Source organism: Chiloscyllium punctatum, chromosome 36, assembly GCF_047496795.1.
Source record: "Chiloscyllium punctatum isolate Juve2018m chromosome 36, sChiPun1.3, whole genome shotgun sequence".
NCBI classification, from domain to species: Eukaryota; Metazoa; Chordata; class Chondrichthyes; order Orectolobiformes; family Hemiscylliidae; genus Chiloscyllium; species Chiloscyllium punctatum.
The window spans coordinates 56,653,628-56,674,370 of NC_092774.1; the positions used below are offsets into that span (position 1 = coordinate 56,653,628).

Sequence of the window (20,743 nt, forward strand, 5' to 3'; positions counted from 1 at the left end):
CCTAAGACATCCCCTCCATTCCAGGCAGCATCGAGGTAAATCTCCTCTGTACCCTCTCTCAGCTTACACAGCTTCCTGTTGTGGTTCTGTTCGCCGAGCTGGGAATTTGTGTTGCAGACATTTCGTCCCCTGTCTCGGTAACATCCTCAGTGCTTGGCAGCCTCCTGTGAAGCGCTTCTGTGATGTTTCCTCTGGCAACTTCCCTACACATCTTCCCTAAAATTAGGTGACTAAAAGTGAACACAATATTCCGAGTGTGATCTAACCGGTACTCCATACAGCTGCAGCATAACCTTGCAGCTCGTAAGCTCAAACTCCCTGCTAATAAAAGCCAACACACCGTACACCTTCGTAACAACCTTCTCAACATGGGATTGTACTCATTAGCGTTCGGAAGGTTGAGGAGAGATCTAATAGAAACTTACAAGATTATGCTTGGCTTAGAAAGGATGGATACTGGGGAGTTGTTTCCATTAGGCGGAGGAGACTAGGATCCAGGGACACAGCCTGATAATTAGAGGGGGTCAATTTAGAACAGAAATGAGGAGATATTTCTTCAGCCAGAGAGTGTGGGCCTGTGGAATTCATTGACAGGGAGCGCAATGGAGGCCAGGGCGTTAAATGTCTTCAAGGCAGAGATTGATAAATTCTTAATTAAGGAATTAAGGGCTACGGGGAGAGTGTGGCTAAGTGGAGCTGAAATGTCCATCAGCCATGATTAAATGACAGAATGGACTCAATGGGCTGAATGGCCTTACTTCCACTTCTATGTCTTATGGTCTTAATTTATTGATGTTGACTAGATATTCTAAATTAATCTAGTCCCGTATGCCAGCACATGGCCCATACCCCTCTGAACCCTTCCTATTCAGAAACCATCCAGATGCCATTCACATATTGTAATTGTACCAGCCTCCACCATTTCCTCTGGCAGCTCATTCTTTACGCTCACTACCCTCTGAGTTAAAAAGTTGCCCTTAGGTTTCTTTTAAGTCTTTGCTCATCCACCTCACCCTAAAGCTATTACACTTTAGTTCTGGACACCCCCAAACCCAGGGGACAATATCTCGTCTATTTGCCCAATCCATGCCTTTCATGATTTTATAAATGTATACAAAGACCTTTGCCACACTCGGGAAAACAGCCCAAAACAATTCAGTGCAAACCCTCCAACACTGGCAGCATCCTTGTAAATCTTTTCTGAACCCTTTCAAGTTTCACAACCTCCTTTTGATAGGAGCAAGAGCAAAAGTGGCCGAACCAATGTCCTGTACAGCCACAACATAACCTCCCAACTTCGATACCCAGAGGATTGGGAAAGTTGTATTTTGTGGGTTTTGAAAACTGGGAAAGAATGGAAGTATAACCTGAACTTTTGAGGGTCAGTATGGAAACATGAATACTTCGGAGGGGGGGCAGAAAGAAGAGGTGAGGGAAGGAAGCCAAATGTGCTGCAGCCAACACGGAGCAAGAACAGAGGATGTAAAACTGTTGCAGCCAGCTTGAAGCTGCAATGTGGATCATTGCACATGCTGTACTTGAACCTGATGCATTTATTTGTGGGAATCAGATGCATTTTAAAAATAAAAATAAAGTATCTCCCCCTCCCCAATTGCTATCATCCGTCCCTCCTCATCCAGGTAATTAAGAGACATACCTGAGTTGGCAGAGTAGATTCCCTCCTTGAATTCACTCCAGTTGCTACAAGTGATCAGATTACCCCCTCCCTCGCTCCCTCCCAGGATGAGGAGTTGCCCAGAGGAGGGTGTTTCACATTGAAACTGATCGGGCCACTTCCGCGTTGTGATGTCAAAAATGGGGCAGGGAGCGGGGACAGGCCGACAGCAGAACTCTGCAGCAGATGGAAGGAGAACAGTTTGCAAAAATCCCTTCCCTTCAAAGAATCCTCACAGTGTGGAAGCAGGCCACTCGGCCCAACAACTCCAAACCAATGCTCTGAATGGTAATTCACCCATATCCTCCCCTTATTGCCCTACATTTATCGCAGAGTAATACACAGAACTTACACATCCCTGGACATTATGGAGGGTATTTAGCATGGCCAATCCACCCTTGAGGATCTGGATCCCAGGCGGGACCACTCCGTCTCAAGATCGGTCAAAGAACGAACGGAATGTGGACTGTACAAAGCAAAGTTATCAGTTTAATAAAGCAAGGCAGTCTGACGCAATTCTGTCCAGCAACACAGAAGTTAAAGCTTCTGAGCTCCGTGGCGAAATGGCAGAATTACTTTCGAAAAGTACACATCACTTACATGTTTTTTAAGAGACAGCACAGCCTTAAAAGACCAATCAAATGTAATAAGGTGACATGATTGACAGCAGGTTAGTCCAATATTTCCTAGGAAACAGATTGTTTTACTCTCAAAATCATCCCGTGCTTGTTAGTTCAAGGTTAGTTCGAATACCAAATTCATATGATTCATATTATTAAACCCCATTGTTTTCTTTTCCCCAAAGCTAACCAACTCAGCAAAGCAGCAATTCAAGTTCACAGTATCAAATCATAACCTGAAGCCATTTTAAATTGAAAAGCCATTCTGTGTGGACTTGCCATTGCCAGCATTGGTGCACAAGAAGGAACAGTTTACCTGTGCGAGCCTGAGCAACCAGAGACTGTGCACCAACTATGCCAGGAAGATGTCCTCGTCTGCTGAGGGACTGAACATTACCAAGAATGACTATTGCAGTGGTCAGAGATTGAACAGTTCATTTACAGAACAAGTCTAAATGGTCTTTACCCTGTTAAGGTGTTGTGTGCCAGTGTGATACCAGTTGTGCTATGAGCTACCCTGGTAAGCCTTGCCCCCATCCAAATAGGTCACACCACAAAAGAGAAGATAGGGAAATGTTATTTTTCGATTACAATTTGTTTCTTCAAAGTCACAATAGAATATTTGGCGGAGATGAAGTGGTCTGTTATGTGCTGACTTCAACAAAAGATTCTTTGACCCCTACTGGCACCAATGCCTTCCTAATTATGGGATGGGTGGAACTGTTCTGGGACAATAACTGCCTCTCTTACCAAAAGACCCATCTATTGAACAGCCTCAAGGAAGTCACAAAGACAGGCATGCCTCTTACTGGCAAGGTCCCTCCCTTACCTAGACTAAACCTGGTTATTATTTTGAATAAAGTAAGTACTCCTCATGCTGTAACTGTAGGAATATAGTCTCCCCTGAGTTTTGCAATAGAATGGAAGAATCCAAAAGCTCTACAAAACAGTAATATCACTCTTTGGGATATGCAGCTCTCAGTGACTTTTTTCTGGAGGAAATTTTTCAGGAATTATTAGCCATCAAAACCATACTTATATCGTTTGTGGTCTCAACCTTTTGGGTAATGAGACAACTGCTGCTTTATTGAGATCAGGAATTAAAATTTGAATTTAGGCTGTTGTTAGGAGCAACAGGTGTATGTAGGTTTTTATTAACCACAAAATGGCATTTCAATTGTAAATAATATTTTAAAATAAGTATAACAAAATGGCTTTAGGTAATGATTTGACATTGAACTTGAATTGCTGCTTTGCTGAGTTGGTTGGATTTAGAAATAAAAGAGAACAATGGAGTTTGCATAATATGAATCATAAGTAATTTGGTATTCGAACTAATCTTGAACTAGCAAGCATGGGATGATTTTGCACGTAAAACAATCGGTTTCCCGGGAAATATCATTGGACTAACCTGCTGTCAATCATGTCACCTTGTTACATTTTATTGGTCTTTTGTAATTCAGGCTGCGCTGTCGCAAAAATGAATAATGCGTAATTTTCAAATGTAATTGTGTAATTTTGCCACGGAACACATAAGCTTTTAACCTGTGTTGCTGGACAAATCTGTGCTAGGCTGCCTTATGTCATGAAGCTGATAACCTTGCTTTAAATAGACCGTACTCCTGGTGATTCTTTTGACCGATCTCGGATCGAGAGAGCCGATTGAGGGGGTCCAGACCTTCACCCTAACCTGCAGAACCCCGAACACTATGGATAAACTTACCTCGGCCAATCCACTCTAACCTGCACATCTCTGGACACTGGGGGTAAATTAGCATGGTCAACATACACTAACAAGAACATCCTTGGGCATTATCAGTAATTTAGCATGGCTGAACCCCCTCTAACCTGCCCATCGCTGGACAGTCTGGGAAATTAAGCTCGGCCAAGGCCGAGGTTACCACGAGGTTGGAATTCTCTCCCAGAAATGACAGTTGATGGTGCCCTCACCAAGATGGCCGCCCGCGGTCCCCGCCCCAAGACAACATGCGCCTGACCCTCACAAAGATGGCGGCCGGTTGCCCGGGCAACCCGAGAGCGCCCTCGCCGGTGAAGTAAACACTGGGCCTGTGGTGATTTTATTGGAGGCTTCAGTCCTCCCCCTAGGAGTTTATAAACTCCCCAGTCTCCCTCCTCCCGCGGTTCCCAATCCTACCCTGTCTCACTGTCTCCTCTCCCCGGGGGCAGGAGCCAGCTCTTGCCGCTCGGACCTGGCGACCTCCCCGGGATGTTTCTGAAACCTGGTCCTGTTCTGAAGGAGGATCACCGGGACCCGAAATGATTTCTCTCGGCACGAGCTGCCGGACCTGCTCAGCTTTTCCAGCGGTTCTTATTACTTCAGCCACCGGTACCATTCTGCTCCCACACTCAGTAACACCGCCTCAGTCCCGCTACAGGACCTGCACTGCACATGCGCCAGCTCGCAAGGGGCGGGGCCCAGGATTATGACGTCTCCTGGGTTGAGGGGGCGTGGTTGGGGAGGCCACCAAACAATCGGTGACAATGGGGGCGGGGCGATCGTTTTGCCGGCCCCCAGCCTCCAGAAAGGTGCTGTTTAAAAAAGTTTCAACGTAGTCTTTTTTTAACTTTTCAGCCTGTTGTGAAATGTTATTCAGGACCTCTGGAAGGGTCAAACATTAGGAAAGTTTCAAACATAAATAAAGGGATATTAAAAATTATAAATAAAAATAGGTAAGTTAACTTACAAAAGAGACCTCGCACTAAATATCAAAAAGGACAGCAAAAGCTTCTGTTGGTATGCTCATGGGAACAGAGTCGCTGAGCTAAGTGTGGTACCTTGGAAGATGAAAACTGTGAGTTCATGGGGGAACATTGAAGTGGCAGAGATGACCTCAGTTTTTATGTTGGCAGACAACAGAACTATTCCTATTAGAATTGGCAAGAAAGGATAGAACTTAAACAATCAATGTTGAGAGGGTAAAAGTACACAGGAAACTATTTGGATTGAGGACAGACAAGTCCACTGATGATGATGGCCTACACCCTGGGTCCCGAAGGAAGTGGCAGCAGAGATCGTGAACTCATTCGTTACAATACTCCAAAAATCTGTGAACATGGGAAAGATTCACTGCGTTTATTTAAGACTGAGATATATATATATGTTCCTGATTGTCAAGGGGATCAAAGGTTACGGGAAGAAAGCTGGAGAATGGAGTTGAGAAACATCTCAGCCATGATTGAATGGTGGAGCAGACTCGATGGACTGAATGGTCTAATTTCTGCTCCTGTGTCGTATGATCTTATGGTTCCATTGGATTGGAAAAATGCTAATGTAACACCTGTATTCAGAATGGGACGGAGGCCATATGTGAGAAATTGCAGACCAGTTCATTGAACATTTGTTATAGAGTCATAGAGATGTGCAGCACGAAAACAGACCCTTCAGTCCAACTTGACCATGCCAAAAGATATCCTAACCTAATCTAGTCCCATTTGCCAGCACTTGACTGATATCCATCTAAACCCTTCCTATTCATCTACCCATCCAAATGTCTTTTAAATGTTGCAATTGTACCAGCCTCCACCACTTCCTCTGGCAGCTCATTCCATACAAGCACACCCTCTGCATGAAAAAGTTGCCCCTTAGGTCCCTTTTACATCTTTCCCCTCTCACCCTAAATCTAACCCAACTAGTTCTGAACTCCCCCACCCCATCGAAAAGACCTTGTCTGTTTATCGTATCCATGTCTCTCATTGTTTTATAAACCTCCATAAGGTCACCCCTCACCCTCCGAACCTCCAGGGAAAACAGCCCCTGCCTATTAAGCCTCTCCCAAATGCTCCAACTCTGGAAACATCAGTGTAAATCTTTTCTGAACCCTTTCAAGGGAGAAGGCAGGAAAATGGGGGTGATGAGCAGTCTTGATCGAATGACGCAGCAGACTTGATGGGCTGAATGGCCTAATTCTGCTCCTAGATTTGTGAACTTTTGAACTCTGGAGCAGGTAGGACTTGAACCCGATTCAGGGTTAGGGTCACTACCTCTGTGTGACAAGACATCCAGAAAAATATCAAATCCTCCCCATCGGGGAATTGCACCCCCAGTCTCCTGAGTCACAGATGGGGATACTAACCACGACACTACCGAGGATGCTGGACAGTTGCAAGATGATGGGGATAGGGGTGGAGAATAGGTGGGTGTTTCAGAAACTATTATAGACATGAAAGTGTGAATGGCATCTTTATGTACTGTGTAAAAACAAGGACTGCAGATGCTGGAAACCAGAATCTAGATTAGAGTGGGTGTTGGAAAAGCACAGCAGGCCAGCAGCATCCGAGGAGCAGGACTAAGCCAGCCAATGATCTGACCTGTGCCACACAAGCCACAGTCCCCCTGGAGTGTGACCAGAGGTATGTTCAGGCTGTAGGAAGAGATCCAATTCCCGGTTTGACCTGGAATGTAATCCCCACAGGCACAGGGGGAGTGGTGATCCACTTGCTCCACATGTGGGAAGGGATTCACTGAGTCATTCAAACTCAAACACAGCATTGACTTCCTACTGGACAGAAAGGATTAAACTTCTCAGCAACAACCGCTTTAAACAAAATCAATTTTTATAGTCGTAGCGAGAATCACAGTTTTCCAAACTGTGGGCCAACACTAGTGATGTTGAGAGACCAGGTTTGGAATGCATGCCCGCCCAGGTAATAATGGTTGCTATGGGGCTCACAGTGATGACTGAGGGGCCGTCCCTTTAGATGCTCGGTTGTTTCTGTGTTGTTGATGAGGCTTGGCGTCATGGACTAATCTCTGAAGTCAGATTCAAAATAAGTTTTGAAAATTATGAGAAATATCATACCCAGAAAAGACAGTGAAAAACTGTTCACCATGGTAAAAGCATTGAGAATAAGAATGCAGATTTCAAATCCATTACAAGGAAGAAAATGTGATGTGAGAAAGAAATTTCACACAGTGAGTAAATAGATCTGGAAGACATCGCATGGAACAGTGGTTGAAGCAGATTCAGGTAAGAGGATTGGAAAATTATTTGATGACAAGCAATTTACCATTTTCCAAGGAAACGTCAGGAAAATGGCACAACATCAGAAAGCTCATTTAGAGAGCTGCATGGACACGATGGGCTGAATGGCCTGCTTCTGTGATTTAGTAATTCAGTGGTTCATAATTGCTTATCAGGTCTTCGTCAGTTGTGAACGTCAAGCTAACATCTGCTATTTTGTATGGTTAGACAAATCGATGTTTTATAACTGAAGGGATTGGGACTAGGACCCCAGGTATTCACAGTATGTGTCAATGATTTAGATGACGGAACGAATTGGAATATGTCACAAATTGCAGATGACATGAAGCTGGGTGGAAGGGTGAGCTGTGAGGAGGATACAATGTTATTTGGACAGTCTGAGTGAGTGGGCAAATGTATGCCAGATGCAGTTAGTGTGGATAAACGTGAGGTTATCCACTTTTCTAGCAAAAATAGAAAAGCAAATTATTTGAATAACTGTAACCTGGGAGATGGGAAGGTTCACCAAGAACACCAAGGACTGGAAAATTTGTGGCTGTAAGAGCTGCTCCTTTTTTGAGGTATTTTCAGTGTTGGAGGCGATTTCCTTGAGTTCCAGAAGCAGCAATTAATGTTTTATATACTGATGCATTGTTTTGGAACTTTAGAGTAAAAAACTCAAGACAACAGCAATTTCAAAATGGAGAAAGACAGCCAAAGGCAGCAAGCACATGGTCTGTAAGGGAGAGAGAGAGAGAGAAAGAAACGTATACTACTAACGGATACAGCAGTGAATCTGCATAGTAACTGCCTTTGCTGTTTGAAATCATGTATCTCTGGACATCTTGGAAAAATTAACAAACAGCAAAATTCACAGCTGATCTTGGAGGAACATGTGTAGGAGAGCTCACAGCACAGGAACAGATTACTGCAGAGTTTTTAACGTGTAACCTTGCCGTAAGTCTGCAGTAGTGAATAGAGTGGGTTCTTTCTTGATTATATGTTTTGAGATTTTAGAAGTTCACCAGCGAGTCCACAACAGGGAATGGCTAATCACCTGCTCCAGGCACAGGAGGGGATTCATCAATTCTTCCAGCCTGCAGACGCACGAGCAGGTCCACACCAGGCACAGCATGCTCACCTGCTCTCAGTGCGGGAAGGGCATCACCCCCTCCTCCCACCTGCGGAGGCACCAGTGAGTTCATGTGCCATCACAGGGTGATTGAAGGAACAAGGGCCGAGTGCCATTATCGACTGGACTATCAACCCAGTTCTGGGGACTCCTTGGGACTCCTGGGTTTGAATCCCGCCACAGCAGATGGCGGAATTGGAATTCAGTCAGAAATCTGGAGATCAGAATCTAATGATGAAATCATTTTCTGGGGAAAGAAAACCCTCTGATTCACTCATGTTAGAGTCTGTCTGCAACCCAACCTTGAGTCAGATTGGTTCTGTTTCCAAAGTAGGGATTTATAACATGTCACATGGATTGACTGCCTGAAGATTGTGTGCTTTTTGAGCAAAATATAATATATCTGCAAATAAAATTCTGCAATTACAATTTCACCCCATAAACTGATGTGTGTGCATGCATGAGAGCGTGTGTGTTTGTGCATAAAAGCATGTGTTTGCATTTGACCATGCTTGGTAACGTGTGTGAGTAATGGGTACAAGTCTGTGTGAGTGGGGTCACTTGTAATGTGACATGAAACCAAGGTCCGTGTTGAGGCCATCCTCATGGGTTCCATACTTGGCTATCAGTTATACAACACACATTGGAGAGGGCAGGGTGGGGCTTGTCTTTCAATTTGCAGAAGGTGGGAGGCTCTGGATGCTGTGATCCAGGGCAAACACATCCTGGAGGACATTCGGCTCAGAGAGATGGAGCTGGAAGCCAGGCTGCAGACATGTTGAGGGTAAAGTGGGAAAGTTAACCAAGCACTTTATTCTGGGAGATTGTCATTCCCTTCTGGAGAGAGCCTTTTGTTTGCATCAGTGGACAGGGTCAGGAGGGTGTAAGTGCAGGTCTGGCAGGTAAAGGGGATCTGAGAGAGGGCTGCAGGTGGGAGGAGCTAACTGGTTGGGCAGTGGGAGTAAAACACCATTGGGGAGGGGGAGGTGGTGGTAAGGGACAGAACAGTGACAGGGATGGTCTCCCTTCTCTGCAGTTGTCAGCAGGAGCACAGATGGCATTGGTGTCTGTTTGGTGCCAGGATTCAGGAACCGATGTGCTCAGGGCTGGAGAAGGTTGCAGTGGGTGCGATCCAACAATGTCAGGAGGAGAGAGCCTCTGCTAAGGGCACATGAGAAGTTAGAAACTACTAGGACAAAGCTGAACATCAAAGCTCTGGGCGGCACGGTGGCTCAGTGGTTCGTACCACTGACTCACAATGTCAGGGACCTGGGTTCGGTCCCACTCTTGAGCAGCTGTCTGTGTGGACTTTAACACGTTCTCACCCTTCTGTCTGCATGAGTTAACTCTGGGTGCAGTTCAGGGTGGATCGACCGTGCTAAAGTGTCCACATATGTGCAACTGAGGGTCAGTTAACCATGGGGAACTGCAGGAAAAACGGGTGGGTCTGGATGGGATACTGTTTGGAAGGTCAGTCTGAATTTTATGGGCCAAATGGCCTATCAGGATTATATGATTCTACTGCATTAGCCAAGCATCTATTGAGAAACAATTGCCTCAGGTCTGCTGTGGGTGGAGTGGGTTCCAATCCATGAGACACTGACACCAGTCCTGAGGAAGGTGAGATTTGTGCTGTCAGTCCCCCAAACCTTTGGTCCCCGTCCACTCTCTCTCCTCACACTCTGCACCTACCAATTCTCTGTGCTCAGTCTTCTTCTCTCTCTTCCACTCATTTTCTGCACTCCACCCTCTGTCCCCTGTCATTTTTTTTCTCTCTCTCTCTCTACCCCCACTCCCCTGTCCATTCTCCCTCCCTTCTACCATACTTTCTCGTGCTCTCTTTGATTGCTGTATCTCTTTCTCAGGAAAGAGAGAGAATCAACAGTGATGAATCTACCCGGAAGACAGGGGTGCGCAAGAAATGGCTGATCTTTAAAATTAAGAACAGCTAAAATGATATATTCAGAAACATTGTTAACGTCTAAATGCGTATTAATTTATTTTTTAAAAAGCTGCAGTCATGTTTCTGAAACTTGCATTGAAATAGACGCATAGAGTCATACAGCACAGAAACAGATCCTTCAGTCCAACTCGCCCATGCCCTCCAGATCTCCTAAATTGATCTAGTGACCCATTTGACAGCATTTCGCCCATATCTCTCTCACACCTTCCTATTCAGATACCCATCCTGACCCTGATGCCTTTCAAATGTTGTAATTGTACCAGCCTCCACCACTTCCTCTGGGCAGCTCATTCCATACACACACCACACTCTCCATGAAAGTTACCCCTTAGGACCGTTTTAAATCTTTCCCCTCTCATCCTTAACCTATGCCGTCTAGTTTTGTACTTCCTCTACCCTGGGGAAAAGACATACAAAGCCGGACGAAATTCAAAAGGAATAAAATGTCGAGCCACAGGGAAAAATAAAATTGTGGCTGCAGCTTTTTTTTCTCCTATTGACGTTTGGGCGCTTAAAATCTGTCAGTTACGCCAGCACCTCCACAGAGCATACTGCGCATGCTTCTCGGTGTCAGCGACAACTGCGCATGTACTGCGGTGTCAGCAACAACTGCGCATGTACTGCGGTGTCAGCAAAAGCACTGAGCATGTACTGCGGTGTCAGCAAAAGCACTGAGCATGTACTGCGGTGTCAGCAAAAGCACTGAGCATGCTCGTCGCTGTCCGCGGAAACAGCGCTTGAAGGGCTTTTGCCTGAAACGTCGATTTCGCTGCTCGTTGGATGCTGCCTGAACTGCTGTGCTCTTCCAGCACCACTAATCCAGAATCTGGTTTCCAGCATCTGCAGTCATTGTTTTTACCTCCTTCGTTCTGAAGGACCAATGGTGAGACCCGGAGGACCGGAAGGAGCCTGGTCCACCGGCCATTCAGAACAGCCTCTTTGTCTGAATGCGGAAGTTGGGCAGTGAGTTTCTCAAGATGCGGTTGTTCCTCTCTCTCTTTGAATGAAGATTGAGCTTCACCTCAGACTGCAACTCTGTCCAACATCTGTGGGTACGGCACTCTTTTTCTTTTCTCACCCACTTTTTCATTTCTTTTTTGTTCTGGGATTCAGTTGCTGACTTGCACGAACTGAAGGGAAAGGGAGTGAATCCAGGGAGGGGACAGACTTTGGAAAAGTTGGTCCAGGTCTGTGTCTCAATTGGCAAACGCACAGCAAATGCAGTACCACAATGTAAAGTTAAAGCCTATTGCTTTAAAAAAAGGCAGAAAGGATGTGCATGGTTTAAATGATAATATATTGGTATGTGAAGAAAGTGAGGACTGCAGATGCTGGAGATTAGAGTCAAGTGTGATGCTTGAAAAACGCAGCAGGTCAGGCAGCATCCGAGGAGCAGGAGAGTCGACGTTTTGGGCACGAGCCCTTCATCAGGAATGATGTGTGGATGTACAAAGGGACCTCAGCGTCCTTCTGCACCAGTTGTCAGACAGGTGCAGCAAGCAGTCAGCAAGGCAATAGAAATTAAGTTCAAAAATGGGGTTGACTTCCTGCAATTGTGGGGGAGGGGGTGGTCATTGAATATGTTCAAGGCTGAGGTCATTTGACTTTTGAACAACAAAGAAGTGGATGGTTATAGGGGAAGGCAAGAAAATGGTTTTGAGACCATTACAGAATCATATAGCACAGAAATAGACCCTTCAGTCCAACTAGTCCATGCTATGTTCGCAAACTAAACTAATCCCATCTGCCAGTGTTTGGCCCATCTCCCTCTGTCATGAAGCTGGTCCTTTTTCTAAAAGCTGGTCCTTCTTCTCAAGGACACTGTGTCCTTGGTTTTTTTTTCAGAGTGGTGGTAAAATGGCCCCGGGCTCCAAAATGCATGGTTTAGTACAGAAATGAAAAGGGTATTGGTTGGCTTTTTTGTTTACACGTCAACAGATGAGACTTTATGCCCAAGCTTTTATGTTTTCGAAGTGACCTGCATAATGAAAGCCAAGTGATCTGTTGTGAAAGCTGAGGCCTTGTTTCAGTGAGTTCAGCAGTGGACTGTGTGGAGAAAGGTTGTTAAACTCTCTCTCCTTCTGCCCTTCTAACTTTGACCTGTCAGCCTCTGTTTCAGTTTTACTGTATGTTTAAGGGGTTTGTTTATTGGGACTGTTGTGTACATTTGGAACAGCATAATTAAGTCTAGTTTAGATAGACTGAGTTCTGTGAGTATTCTATATTCTGTTCTGTGTTTCATTCTGTATTCTTGTGAATACATTTGTCTGTTTTAAATCCTGGTAGTCAACCTAGCTAACTTTGGGTAATTTTCACTGTGCACTTACTGAAACAAATAGCAAAGTTACGGTCTGGACTGCCTGCTTAAGAATGTTTTGAGTGGTCTGGCGTAGTCCATAACACCTCCAAACCTTTCCCATTCATGTCCTATCCAAATGTCTTTTAAATGTTGTAACTGTACCTGCATCCCCGCTTCCTCTGGACATTCATTCCACATACGAACCATTCTCTATGGGGAAACAAAGGTGTTCCTCCTGTCTTTTTAAAATCTTTCTCCACTTACCTTCAAAATTTGCTCCCTAACCTTGAAACCCCCACTCTAAGGAAAGGAGACCCATCATTCACCTCATCTATACCCCTCATGACTTTATAAAGCTTGATAAGATCACCTCTCAACCTCCTTTGCTCCAGTGAAAAAGGTCCCAGCCTATCCACCAAGATGTAGGTATATTCATATCCAGTTCAATGTTGGTACAGGCTTGAAAGACCAAATGGCCTACTCCTGCTCCCAGTTCTCTCTCACTATTTCCAGGACAACAAGAGACCATAAGACCAAGGAGCAGAAATTAGGCCATTCAGCCAATCAGGTCTGCTCCACCATTCAATCATGGCTGACAAGTTTCTCTTGCTTTCTCCCCACAACCCTCAATATCCTTGATACACATGAACCTATTTATCTCTGTCTTGAATATACTCAGTGACTTGCCCAACACAGTCTCTGTGGCAATGAATTCCATCGGTTTCGCACTCTCTGGCTACAAAGGTTTCCCCTTTATCTGCGTTCTAAAAGGTCTTCCCTTTACTCTAAGGCTGTGCCCTTGAGACCTAGTCTCTCCTGCCAATGGAGACACCTTCCCAACATCCACCCTGTTCAGGCCAATCAGTATTCTGTATGTTTCAATTAGATCCCCCAAGCGTGGGCTGTAAATCAGTGTAAACCAGACCCTTCAGGATGAGGTACAGCATGGATTAGGTTCAGCAAAGTGAGAATGGAGGGAGAATGTGGGGATGGAGATTTTCAGCATTTAGGAAATAAGAGAGGAAAGAAAGTTCAATCTAAATTAGAATTGAATGGATGGGCTGATGGGCCGAGGAGTGGCAGATAAAGTTTCATTTAGATAAATGTGAGGTGTTGCATTTTGGAAAGGCACATCAGGGCAGGATTTACACACTTTATGGTAAGGCCATGGAGAGTGTTCCTGCATCAAGAGACCATGGAGTGCAGATTTGTAGTTCTGTGAAAGTGGAGTCACAGGGAGACACGGTAGTGAAGAAAGCGTTTGGTGGTGCTTGCCTTTATTGATCAGAGCATTGAGTACAAGAGTTCGGAGTCATGTTATGGCTGTACATGACATTAGTTAGGCCACTTTTGGAATACTGCATTCAGTTCTGGTCTCCTATGTTAGAAAGATGTTGTGAAACTTTAAAAGAGTTTGGAAATGATTTACAAGGCTGTTTCCAGAGTTGGAGGGTTTGAGTTATAGGGAGAGTCTGAAAAGACTGCGGCTGTTTTCCCTGGAGCGTAGGAGGCTGAGAGATGACCTTCTCAAGGTTTATAAGGGGCATGGATAGGAGTCCAAAATGAGGGAGAGAGAAAAAGTAATTTTACACTGCAGTGAATCTGCACAGTTACTGGACGTTGCAGTGCATCTGGGAAAGGATAATGAACAGCAAAATTCACAGCTGACCATGGAGGAACCTGTGTGGGGGAGCTCACAGAACAGGAACAGAGAAATGTATAGTCTTTAACGTGTAACTTAGCTGTAAGTCTGCAGTTGTGAATGGAGTGGATTCTTTCTTGATTATATGTTTTACTGACATCTGTCTCTTGATTAAATTTTAAAAATATAAACCACAAGTACTGTGTTAGCCCGGAGCACTTTTTTAGGGCAAAAGGACGGTGCTATTTTCTGGGTCTGTAGATTGTGAAGGCCTTTATGAGAGTGATATGCTCTTCCTGTCAGACGTGGGAGATTAGGGAGAGTATCCATGTTACTGGTGATTATGTCTGCAGTAAGTATGTTTGTTTGAAATCCTATTGGATCGCGTGGATAAGTTGCAGCGACAGTTCGAGGTAATTAGGAATTTACAAGACCTGGGGGTATGATGGTTTGGCAATGATAGGAAGGGAAAAAAGCCGCAGCTACAGTCAGGGAGATGGGTTAACTCCAGGAAAGGTAGGAGGGGTAGGCAGGTAGTGCAGGAGTCTTCTGTGGCTGTCCCCATTTCAAACAAGTCTGCTGTTTTGGAAAATGTAGGGAGTGATGGTCTCTCAGGGAATGTAGCACGAACAGCCAAGTTTCTGGTCTCGAGACATGCTCTCATGCAATGAGGGGTACGTCGGGGTTCCAAGTGATCAATTGTGATAAGGGGCTCTCTAGTCAGAGGTACAAACTGACGCTTGTGTGGTTAGCAGCGAAAAATCAGAATGGCGTGTCGCCTCCCTGGTGCCAGGATCAAGGATGTCTCCGAGAGGGTGCAGAATGTTCTCAAAAGGGAGAGGGACCGGTTGGAGGTCATTGTACACATTGGAACCAATGACATAGGAAGGGAAAAGAATGCAATTCTGAACGGAAAGTGTCGAAAGTCAGGCACAAATTTAAAAAAAAGAGGTCCTAGAGTCAAGAAAAATCTGGATTTTGCCAGTGCTATGAGCTAGTGAGGGTTGGAATAGAGAGGATAGAGCAGATGAATGCATGGCTGAGGAGCTGGTGCATGGGAGAAGGGTTCACATTTTTGGATCATTGGAATCTCTTCTGGAGTAGATGTGACCTGTACAAGAAGGATAGATTGCACCTGAATATTGGAAGAGTGCTAATATACTGGCAGGGAAATTTGCAAGAGCTGCTCGGGAGGAATTAAACTATCAAGGTGAGTGCGTGGGGAGGTACCCAGGGAAATAGTGTGGAAAGAGATCAACATGAGACTGGTACAGTTGGGAAAGGGAGTGAGTCAAACAGTCAGGTCAGGAAGGGACAAAGCAGAGAGCAAGGTAGGACTAACAAATTAAACTGCACTTACTTCATTGCAAGAGGCCTAACAGGGAAGGCAGTTGAACTCAGGGCATAATTAGGAAGATGGGATATGATATCATAGCAATTACAGAGACGTGGCTCAGGGATGGGCAGGACTGGCAGCTTAATGTTTCAGGATACAAATGCTACAGGAAAGAGAGAAAGGGAGGCAAGATCCTGTTGGACTTAAGGAGGATATTCCTAGGAATACATCCAGGAAGGTTATTTGGTTGGAACTGAGAAATAAGGAAGGGATGATCACCTTATTGGGATTGTGTTGTAGACACCCTCATGGTCAGTGGGAAATTGAGAAACAAATTTGTATAGAGATTTGAGTTACCTGTAAGAGTAATAGGATGGTTATTGTTAGGATTTTAACTTTTCAAACATAGACTGGGATTGCCATAGTGCTACGGGTTTAGATGGAGAGCAATTTGTTAGAAACGAACCTAAGGGGCAAGTTTTCAGGCAGAAGGTGGTGTGTGTACAAAGCTGTTAGAGGAAGTGGTGGGTGCTGGTACAATTATGACAGTTAAAAGGCACCTGGATAGGTATATGAATAGGAGGGGTTTAGAGGGTTATTGGCCAAATGCTGGCAAATGGAACTAGATTAATTTTGGATATCTGATCGACATGGATGAGTTGGACCAAAGGGTATGTTTCTGTGCTGTGTCTCTCTCTGACTCTGGCTTGCCACTAACATTTGCCACATCTCTATGTTCAGTTTCTTTCTGGTGTCGGTGTCAATACCTTGTTGTCTCATTCCGACCCCACCTACCCCCGGATTGACAATGATGACTTTTGTAATCTCTTTTTACAGACTCTCTGAAGATGGAAGTTTCAAAATCAACAGCTTATACTTGACTCTTCTGCTCCTCGGATGCTGCCTGACCTGCTGTTTTTCCAACACTACACTTTTCGACTCTGATCTCCAGCGTCTGCAGTTATCATTTTCACATCAATGTCTGACAGTCACTCAATCCATCGGGACAGCAAAGATTTTCAACTATGATTCTGTGAGATGGAGCGATGCTTTTTGGTTCCTGTTTCATAACGTTTTCAGCATCAGTGGGACTGGAGGAGAGACCCTACTGTTGCAGTGCATTGAGTGTGGAGCCAGAAACAGTTATACGGCCTGGAAAGAGGAATTCACACTGGGGAGGGGCTGTACACACGTTTGTGTGCGGCTGAAGCTTCAGCCAAGGAGAAACCTGAGGAATCCTGCCCCACGCAGAAACCGTGGAAGTGTGGCGACTGTGGGAAATGCTTCAGTTTCCCGTCTGCTCTGGAGACTCATCGGCGCAGTCACACCGGGGAGAGGCCATTCCCCTGCCCCGAGTGTGGGAAGGGGTTTACCTGCTCCTCCAACCTGATGGCCCACTTGCAGGTCCACACAGTGGAGAGTCCATTCTCCTGTCCTGAGTGTGAGAACAGCTTTGCCTAGGCCTCTACCCTTGTGGCCCACCAGCAGGTCCACACTGGGGTGAGATCCTTCCCCTGCCCTGAGTGCGGGAAGGCCTTCAGCAAATCCTCCAACCTGCTGACCCACCGGTGGGTCCACACTGGGGAGAGGCCCTTCAGCTATTCTGAGTGTGGGAAGGCCTTTGGTAATTCCTGTGCCCTGCTGAGGCACCAGCGGGTCCACATGGGGGAGAGGCCGTTCCCCTGCCCTGAGTATGGGAAGGGCTTTAAACGCTCCTCTGACTTGCTGGACCACTAGCAGTTCCACACGGGGGAGAGACCATTCAGCTGCCCTGAGTGCGGGAAGGGCTTTACCCAGGCCTCCAACCTGCTGAGGCACCATCGGGTCCACACCGGGGAGAGGCCGTTTGCCTGCCCCAAGTGCAGGCGGAGGTTCACGTTGTCCAGTAACTTGCAGAGACACCAGAGGGGGCACCAGCAGATTCCACCGGCGACGCTGATGTGGGTCACCCCCAGGACTGAACCTCCTGCCTGTTCTGACAGTGGGTGCAGTGGGAGCGTCAGTCTTTGTTTTCTGCTAGACAGCACACCCACACCCCTCCCATTTTCCCCCAACCCCAGGTTAGCTCACGGGCGGCACAGTAGCTCAGTGATTAGTGCCACTGTGTCACATCGCCAGGGACCAGGGTTCGATTCCACCCTCAGAGTGACTGTCTTTGTGGAGTTTGCACATTCTCCCCCCATGTTTGCAAGGGTTTCCTCTGGGTGCTCCCACAGTCCAAACATGAGCAAGTGAATTAGCCAAGCTAAATTGTCCCAGCGTGTTCAGGGATGTGTAGGTGCAGTGTATTGTTTAGGGGTAATGTAGACTAATGGGGAAGGGAATAGGTCTGGGTGGGTTGCTCTTCAGAGGGTCGGTGCGGAATTGTTGGGTTGAAGGGCCTGTTTCCCTGTAGGGATTCTGTGAGCTTTGCTTGCAGTGATGCTCACTGAGCCCTGGACTGCGCGTTCCCACTGAAGTGATCCGCACAAACCTCAGATGGCATCCAAACCAATGTACCAAACTAAAGGGGTAGCCATGGGCACCCGCATGGGACCCAGCTATGCCTGCCTCTTTGTCGGGTACGTGGAACAGTCCATTTTCCTCAGTTACACCTGTTCCTCCGGTACATCGATGACCATATTGGTGCCACTTCATGCTCTCACAAGGAGTTTGAACAGTTCGTTATCTTTATCGACACCTTTCACCCCGACCTCAACTTCACCTGGACCATCTCCCATTCCAGGACCTCTCCATCTCTGGCAACCGACTAACTGTGGACATCTACGACAAGCCCACCGACCCCCTACCTAGCTACCTAGATTACGCCTCCTCCCACCCCACCTCCTGTAAAAACGCAATCCCATATTCCCAATTCCTCCACCGCATCTGTTCCCAGGATGACCAATTCCATCGTAGAAAATCCCAGAGGGCCTCCTCCTTCCAAGTTCGCAATTTCTCTTCCCACGTGGTCGACAATGCCCTCCAGCACATCTCCTCCACATCCTGCAACAACGCCCATGAACCCCACCCCTCCCAATGGAACAAGGACAGGACCCACCCCCAAACGTCCTCACCTTCCACCCCACCAACCTCCGGATACATCACATCAGCCTCTGCTCCCTACAAACGGACCCCACCACCAGGTATATTTTTCCCTCCCCACCCCTACCAGCATTCCAGAGAGGCCATTTCCTCTGCGACTCCCTCGTCAGGTCCATGCGCCCACAACCAGCCCACACCCCACTCCCGGCCCCTTCCCCGCCACCACAGGAAGTCTAAAACATGTGTCCATACCACTCCTCTCACCTCCATCCTAGGCCCGAAAGGATCCTTCCACATCTGACAGAAATTTACCTCGACCTCCACTAGTGTCATCCACTGTATCCATTGCATCCAATGTGGTCTTCTCTACGTCAGAGAGACAGGACCACAACTTGTGGATTGTTTCAGAGAACCACTCTGGGAAACCCACAAACCCCATCGCCCTGTGGCTGAACACTTCAACTCCCCCTCCCATTCCATCAAGATCAATGGGGCGGCACGGTGGCACAGTGGTTAGCACTGCTGCCTCACAGCGTCAGAGACCCGGGTTCAGTTCCCACCTCAGGCGACTGACTGTGTGGAGTTTGCACGTTCTCCCCGTGTCTGCGTGGGTTTCCTCCGGGTGCTCCGGTTTCCTCCCACAGTCCAAAAGATGTGCAGGGTCAGGTGAATTGCCCGTAGTGTTAGGTAAGGAGTAAATGTAGGGGAATGGGTGGGCTGCGCTTCGGCGGGTCGGTGTGGACTTGTTGGGCCGAAGGGCCTGTTTCCACACTGTAAATCTAATCTAATCTAATCATTGAGGTCATGTATCCTCCTCATGTATCCTCCTCCTCCTCCTCTTTCCCCCCCCCACCTGATCACATCCCCAAGCCTCCACTCGCCCTCCTGACCTGTCCATCACCTTTCCCATCTATCCGCCCCACACTCCTCTCCGACCAATCATCTTCATCTACTTTTTGCATTCTCAGCAACCTTCTCCCCAACACCACCCCACCTTCCATTTATCTCTCAGCGCTTTCTGATGAAGGGTTTATGCCCTAAACGTCAATTCTCCTGCTCCTTGGATGCTACCTGACCTGCTGTGCTTTTCCAGTACCACACTCTCGACTCTGTCCTCCGATGTTGCCAGAGATATAGGACCTGCTCCAAACTGATCCAGTCCAGTTCATGGGACAGGAAACTGCTTCCTTTCTCGAGACAAGTCTCCCGGAGAGAACTTGCTGGCTAACTGATGTACTGAACTTCACAGTGCCCCACTGCTCTCAGTTATCTGGAAGGGGTCCACACATGTGCCTAAGGTGGTGCTCGAGACCTTTAATATCTCTTTGGGATTGATCTCCATTCATTTGAGGCTGTGTTGTCATACAGCCTGGAAACAGACCTTTCAGTACATGATCCCCAACTAAACTAGTCCCACCTGCCTGCTCCTGGCCCTTATTCGATAGTCATAGTCATAGAGATGCACAGGACGGAAACAAACCATTTAATCCAACTCGTCCATGCTGACCAGATATCCTCATATAATCCTACCGAAGGATGCAGGATTAAGAGTTCTCTTTGGCAAGAGACCTTAACAAGCTGTAGTAATGGACTCAAAAGTATGCAATCATATTTCATCTCATATTTTAGAGACATGGTAACTAGATTTAGCCTGTATACAATAATATATATAAAGGGGGGGGGGGGGGGGGAAATCATAACACAGGTAATGGAAAAATGAATAAGGAATGGAGGGGGGGGGGAATAGTAGCTAAAATAGTGAAATGGGGGAATTTCATTCAAACCTAATTTAGAGGTCTGTCTGAAAATATAGAGACTGCAGTACTGAACATGACAGTAAAATGTCCCTTTCATAAAGGAGCATGTGCAAGAAATCAGACAGTGATACATAAAATCCCGACAGTGCAGAAAGAGACCATTTGTCCCATTGAATGTGCACTGACACACCAAAGACCATCCCAAACAGGATCATCCTGTTCATTTAGTATGACTAATCCACATAACCTACACATCACAGAGCAATTTCGCATGGTCAATCCACCTAACCTGCACATCTTTGGACTGTGGAAG

The 20,743-nt window shown here is 46.4% G+C and overlaps 1 protein-coding gene across 1 annotated transcript in view; it reads right to left on the reverse strand.

The window, feature by feature from the left end:
- The window catches only part of LOC140460102 (uncharacterized), a 67,340-nt gene that overhangs the window by 23,820 nt on the left and 22,777 nt on the right, over positions 1-20,743 (reverse strand). The gene's annotated exons all lie outside the window — the stretch shown is intronic.